Source organism: Adiantum capillus-veneris, chromosome 28, assembly GCF_014529385.1.
Source record: "Adiantum capillus-veneris isolate H3 chromosome 28, ASM1452938v2, whole genome shotgun sequence".
Taxonomy (NCBI): Eukaryota; Viridiplantae; Streptophyta; class Polypodiopsida; order Polypodiales; family Pteridaceae; genus Adiantum; species Adiantum capillus-veneris.
The window spans coordinates 33,776,524-33,783,596 of NC_140958.1; the positions used below are offsets into that span (position 1 = coordinate 33,776,524).

At 42.1% G+C, this 7,073-nt stretch overlaps 1 pseudogene; it reads right to left on the bottom strand.

The window, feature by feature from the left end:
• Positions 1-1,125: 1,125 nt before the first annotated feature.
• LOC147420261 (putative pentatricopeptide repeat-containing protein At1g68930) lies at positions 1,126-2,245 on the bottom strand (annotated as a pseudogene).
• Positions 2,246-7,073: the final 4,828 nt, after the last annotated feature.

A 7,073-nucleotide genomic window follows, 5' to 3' on the forward strand; every position in this document is an offset into this window, starting at 1 on the left:
AATTGCACAAACTTTAAGCACTTCAAATAACTAAACTAAAAGCGATGCACAACACACGAGACGCGGAGTTCCAAGCCCTAGAGAGCACTAGCCCCAAACCCTTGCGTCCCTTTTGATATTTCTTTATATTGCTTGAACTCAGTACAATGACGGTGCCACGTATCTGCACCTTCACGCAGAAGCATGCGAGATAGTGAGCCCTTGCCACATATTTAAAGACCCTAGGCCCATGAAAAGTAGTTTACATGAAAATCTTCAAACTTAAAAGCTTCTGGTCCAAAAGCTGACACTAAAAGCTAATAGCATAAATTACAAAAATACACACACCTGCCACGTAGCAACACAATCCACGAAAGTCTATACAGTCTACCAAATCCTCAACCAGCTTAAAATCCAGACGTCAATACAGCTGCCATCTCATCAATTTCTCTTTACGTAAGATCTTCTAAGTGTATGTATGGGTACTTTATTTTTAGGCCACATCGGACTGGATCCCACAAGTTGTTGGTCCCACTCGGCAAGGATTTGTAAGTTGGTGAGAACTCCTGCTTCTTCTACTGCTTCTAGGGTTTAGGAGCTCCAGTCTTTAGTGGCTTGACACATTAGAAATTTGTGACACAATTGCTCAAAAAACTCTGACCACTAAGCTTGACGGCCATTCCAATGTGCACTAGGGTTGAGCCACTTGAGGGCTTGATGATGAGTACGAACAATAAAATCTCTAGCATATAAAAAAAATTCTTCCAATGCTTTAGAGAATGGATAACAAAGAGAAGCTCCTTATCGTACATTGAGTAACTCTTTTTTGCACTGTTTAACTTTGTACTGAGAAATGCAACTGGACGGCGTGCATTTACCCCTTTCAAAACATGAGAGATTAGTGGCAAAGAAGGAATGCTTTGCTCACCACGAATGAACAAGAGATTCAATGCAAGTATCTTTTTCTCATACAATTTCTCAAAGAGACTTTCATCACGAGTCAACACAATTGAACAACAATTTGGAAAATACGACTAGAAAAAGGCAAAGCAAGAGTCCCATTTTGCTTGATAACTCACCAATCCTCTTTAAACCAATAAAGGTACTCGTTTAGCCCTTTTGTGCCATCCTTGTTAATTTTTTGGTCTATAGACATGCATCTGCATACTCATGCGTACATAAGCAACACCATCCTTGTCATCCAGCTGCACTGCATTTGAAAAGGCTTTGAGTCCAAGTTCTACATGGCCCCAATTCTGACATATATCCAGCAAAGTATGCCACACTCCAACATCGAGATCAAAAGGCATCCGTTTGACTAGTGCTACTGCCTTGTCCAAGTGGCCTGCTTGTCCAAAGAGATCCACCATGCACGTGTGATGCTCAAGAGTTGGGACAAGGCCAAAATCTTTGCTGATGGCGTCAAAAAACACCTGCTCCTTATCCACCAAACATGTTTGGCTACATGTCTTCAGAACACTTATGAATGTTACTAAATCTAGCTTTACGCCTTCTCTCTCCATGCTGTTAAAGGTGGAAAACACTGATTTGTTCAATATGCTATAATCAATGAGCTCCATGTGACAGGGTCACGAACTAAAAGCCTGCCAAACACTTCTTGTGCCCTTGCAAGGAGACCACACTTTGCATACATATCAACGAGTGCGTTGCCAATAATAAAATCTCTTTCTAATAGTTCTCTCCTGGAAATCTCATTGTGAATTTCAGTTCCCTTCTGTATGGCCCCAAGAATTCCACAAGCTTTCAAAATGCAAATAAATGAGACGGCATCTAGAGAGACCCCAACAAGTTACATTTGCTCAAAAAAAATTAACACTTCCCTGGCATGATTATGGTCAACATAGCCGAACATCAAAGCATTCCAAGAAACTACATCTCTGGTCACAAGATGATCAAACATTTCCTGAGCTTTTTTAAGAAAGCCACACTTGCAATACATATCCACCAGTACATTGCCAACAGCAGACTCACTTTCCATCATCCCATGCTTTAACATCTACGCATGGATCTTGACATCTTTGTCTAGTGCCCCAACTTTTCCACAAGCTTTGAGAACACATATCAACGTGATTGGATTTGGAGGAACCCTCTTGAGCTGCATAAGTTCAAAGCATACAAGTGCTTCCTGACTACACTGATGATAGACATAGCCAGCAATCAAGGCTGTCCATGAGACGACGTCGCATAATAGAGAATTGTACAAGACACTCCATGCTTGACTGAACAAACCAAACTTGGCATACATATTTATAAGTGCAGTGTTGACAGCTACTTCTTTTCGCGTAAACCCTTGCCTACATATTTCAGCATGTATTTCTCTCCCTTTGTCTATAGCTCCAAGAATTTCACAAGTTTGGAGGGCACAAATAGAAGTAACATAGTTTGGAAGAATCCCTTCAAAGCTCATCTGTTCAAAAGCAACCAATGCTTGTTCGCCACACCCATGTGATGAAAACCCTGCAATGACAGTTGTCCATGAGATAACATCGTGAGCTGGAAGCATTTCAAATACTTCAATAGCTTTTACAAGAAATCCAAGCTTGACATACATATCCACAAACACATTTCAAATCACAATTTTCTCATTCCATAAGCTTCTTCGTGCCAACTCAGCATCATGTTGCATTTGTTAAAAGCAGTTCAGAGCTTCATGATTAAGCTCATAGTTTACATATCCTGCCATCAATGTAGTCCAAGAAACGACATTTTGCACATACTGTTTTTCCATGGCTTTGTAGGCCTCTGTTAGCTTACCACATTTGGCATACATGTCCACCAAGGCATTCCCAACAACCACAATGTCTTTGTCTAGTAACCCAATTTCTGTGATCTCAATATGTATCTTTGTGCCCTCATCTGTTGTAGATGAGGTTGTGGATGATCTTGTCAATCTGAAGCTCATTTCACCGCATTCCTAGTCAACCGAAGGCTTGGCTCCACCTGTAACAAGCTTTTGCAACTTCAAGTTTGATGGGTCGTTAGAGACTCACCATAGCGGTGCATGCATGGGCTCCCCTAGGCGATAAATTCCCTTTAATCCTCTTCAAGACTTTATAATGTAGTTCTGTTTTTGTCTGCAATAAGTTTGACATGTTTGAAATCTTATTGCTATTTTTGTTGGACTCTAATGGTGAGGATCTCTCTCTGGAATAGCTTGCACAATTAAGACCAACTGCACGCCGTGGTTGAGGATAAATTTTGAGCGCTCCTCCTACGTGGTAGGAGGGAGCCCGTTGCCACCTCATCACGACTACCCGCGTGCCGCTCTGAGCCATTCCATATTGACTTTGTGGTACAACCTCGGAAAGCTGCAACCCCGACGGAACCTCGGATTCTGAGGCTCAAAAAGTTGCGCTGCAGATTCTGTTGGAAGGGCACACAGAGTCGACTACCCTCATGACTAAGTGGCACAAGCATGGGAGGGTGGGATCTACGGCGGGGGCATTGTGAGCCGTAGATCTGGAATGTGGGTACCCTAGATTACTTTTAATGTAGGGTAAAAAGTAATCTAGGGTACCCCATTTTGCGGATGTGAGGTTTGAACCCATGACCTCACCCATAAGAGCCGCATGCCCTAACCACTTCGCCATGCGCGTGTTTAAAATGAGGGGGCTCTAATTTACTTAAAACATGTATGCAAAGAGGTGGGCGCCGAAAGTAATCTAGGGCACCCTAGATTACTTTTGGCGCCGCCATTGGGATCAACGGCCCACAATGCCCCTGCCGTAGATCCCACCCTCCCATGCCCGCTGCCACTTAGTCGCGAGGGTCGAGTATAGTCCGCCATCGTTTTCAGATGGCGGCGCTCACACATGCCATACTTTATTTCCCTGTAGGCTCGCAACCCTTATTTACTCTGTGTGTGTGTGTGTGTGTGTGTGTGTGTGAGAGAGAGAGAGAGAGAGAGAGAGAGAGAGAGAGAGAGACCCTTCAAAATTTTTCACACCAAGTCAAAATTTGAACCCTTTGAGGCTTTGCCAGCAGCCATATACACATTTGAAGCCTTTTCCAAAAACATTTTTCTTAACAAAAAAAAGGGCATCCACAAGCTTTTAAGGTCAGAAGCATTTGCCTGTATTTACACTAAGAACGAAAGATATGAAAAATGTGCATGTCCACCTCTCTAACTAAAATGCCAAAGAATAAAATTGTGTGTGTGTGTGTGTGTGTGTGTGTGTGTGTGTGTGTGAGAGAGAGAGAGAGAGAGAGAGAGAGAGAGAGAGAGAGTATTACCAAATTTCAATTGTATTTGAATGAAATTGAGAGAGAGAGTTTAGCCGTCACCCCCCCCCCCCCCCCAAACACACACACACACATGCACACAATTTTTCCATCTTTAGCCACCTTAATTTTTGGACACACACACACACACACACACACACACACGCACATCCCTACTTCTTCTACACTTTCTCCTTTTCCCCCACTTTCCTCACTACACTTTACAAATTACCCACAAAGGAGGCATATGGATAATTTAAAACAAAAAGAGATCACAATTGATGAAAGAGAAGCTATGCAAACACAAAATGTCTACAAATATTCAACACTATAGCCATCAACAATCAACATCCCCTTCTTCCAAAGCATGGGAGTCTAATGTAGATTGCATTGACCGCTCAATTGGTCGTGGAAATGGCATAGCCATGTCATGATTCATTGTTGTTGAGGTCATATTTCTCACATGACGTTCAATGAATGGCTTTGCTCGTTGTATAGAGTTACCAAATTTGCCTTTTATTGGTTGAAAGTCTTTGGCGGGATGTAAAACTCAATCCAATCCCCTTGCTTGCACTTCTTGCAAATGGAGCAATACCCTTTGCATCAAAACATCAAAGTGTGCTTGTAAACCCGGATTCACTTTCACCATCAAGAGCATGTGCATAGCATTGGGCCGCATTTGGCTTCTTTAAGATTTGCTCTTTCATACCAATTTGACATAAGTCTATCTCATCACCACTATGAGCCATTATGGGTGACTTGCTAGAATGTTCGGGGTTCCATCGTTGCATAGCTCCAATGACCAACAAAATTATCAATCCGGAGGGATGAGCTACTCGGCTAGGTCATGGAAACACTCACACAATTAGTGAGATAATCATGGCAACAAGAATGGTTGACTCTACGAGGTGAGCTTCTCGGCCTATGGAGGAGCTAAGCCACAATGGTTGGACATCTCCACATCCACTTCCCTTCACCTCCAATCAACCCAATCACACACATTAACGATTGCAAGACGTACACAGCACTAATCCTATCATACAACACACTAATTGCAAGCACATACACATAGATCTATTGAGCACCACACTCCAATCAAACCTACATGCACACACAAGCAAGAGAGGGAAATCACGCAAGATTAGAGAGGGATTAATCACTAGTTAGTTAAGATCTAGCTAATCAAAGCATCATAGGCAATCATAAGAAGCATGAGAGAGGCATAGTGAAAGAGAATTAAGCATTGATTAGTGTTAATCAAGTCACACGAGCAAGGAGAAGCTGAAGGACTCCATAGCCACACACCTCAAGAGCTCTCACCCCACAGAGTGCTCTCAACAAATAAGCTTGAGAACCCTATTTTCTTTTACACGTTGCCTTATATACCTAGGTAAAAGTATGCAATGTCCGGGCGCCCAAGGCCTTTAGGGCTCCACCACTTACTGAATCTGCAACCTAGGCACACTAACTGATTTGTTATTTACAGCAGCTTGGAACTCCCATTGAGCCCGTAACACATTAAAATATTACAATGGCTTGAAATAAATTGGAAATTTACAACATGACCGTTTTGGCTGCTTTTGTTGTGGCAGTGCCCTTTGGTTGAGCTTTATCTACATTTTCTTTGCTTTGATCACCTGCTTCTGTTGATGTTGACTCCATTGGCTGTAATATTGAACATTTTGCTTGCAATTGTTGAGCATTGTTTGCCTGCATATAAGTAACCTTTGATCTTCAAAGATCCATTGTACTTTCTGGCAGAATCTGTCTCTTCGAAGGAGATTTGGTGGTGACCTTTGTGTAGATTTCAGGACTTTATCTCCCATTGACTTTGACTTTTCTGTCACCTGTTCTGGCAACTTGAGGCTTTGCATCATCTTCAGATAGTCTTTGACTTCAGTCGGGCCATCCGTATGGGTTTGTACAAGGTCCTGATCTTGCTGATATTCATTACCCCGTGCATCTTGATATGCATATGTGAGCTTGGTCACATGTAACTATTTGAACACTATGGGATTTGTTGGCTTTTGACTTTGATTTGTGGAGATCAAATGAAACTTTTGTCTCTGATGATCTTCATAGAAGCATTCATTTGTAGACTCTGATGGAATCTAGGTCAATTGGAAACTTCCAACAACCATATGATCTTTCAATGGTTTTTACCTAGAAGGGGTCTGTTGGTTAAAGGCTCTAAGGCTTCTAACTGGTGTAGCATTTCCTGGTACATAAGCTGAGCTTGATGGATTTACAACTCACCCCTTCCTAGGGTGATCACTATAGCCTGCTTCCTTATGAGAGTTCAAAATTGTTTGGCTCTGGTTTAGTCTCACCTTTTGGGGCTGTGAAGATACACATTGGGTAGCACTGTTGATGTTTGGCATTTGTAAACCTTCTGCATAGTTTCCTATGTATCTCCGTGAAACATGACAAATTATTCCCCAAGTCCAGCTGTAGATAGCATTATCTTTGCCCTGATATTGTCTATCCCATGGGTCTCCTATGGTATGAGCTTCTGTGGTTTCATGACCCAAGGCATCATAGATGCTATACTCTCGTCTATATCTACGACTGTTTTGGTCACAGTATATGCTTGTTTGGTTACAATGTCAAAGCTTAATTTTCGATGGAGGAGATTTTGGCTCTGAACAGATTTGTGGGTTCACTCGGGTAATATCCTTCAACTCTAGAGAGGATGGACTATAATAGATTCTTTCCTCTGAAATGAACCATCCTTTCTGATCTATCACTGGACATACTTCTATGAGCTGGTATGTGGGCCGTTCAAACACTGATTGATCCTTTTTGTACAGTTGCCATTTTTTGTCTACATAGTGTGCATATGAATTATGTGT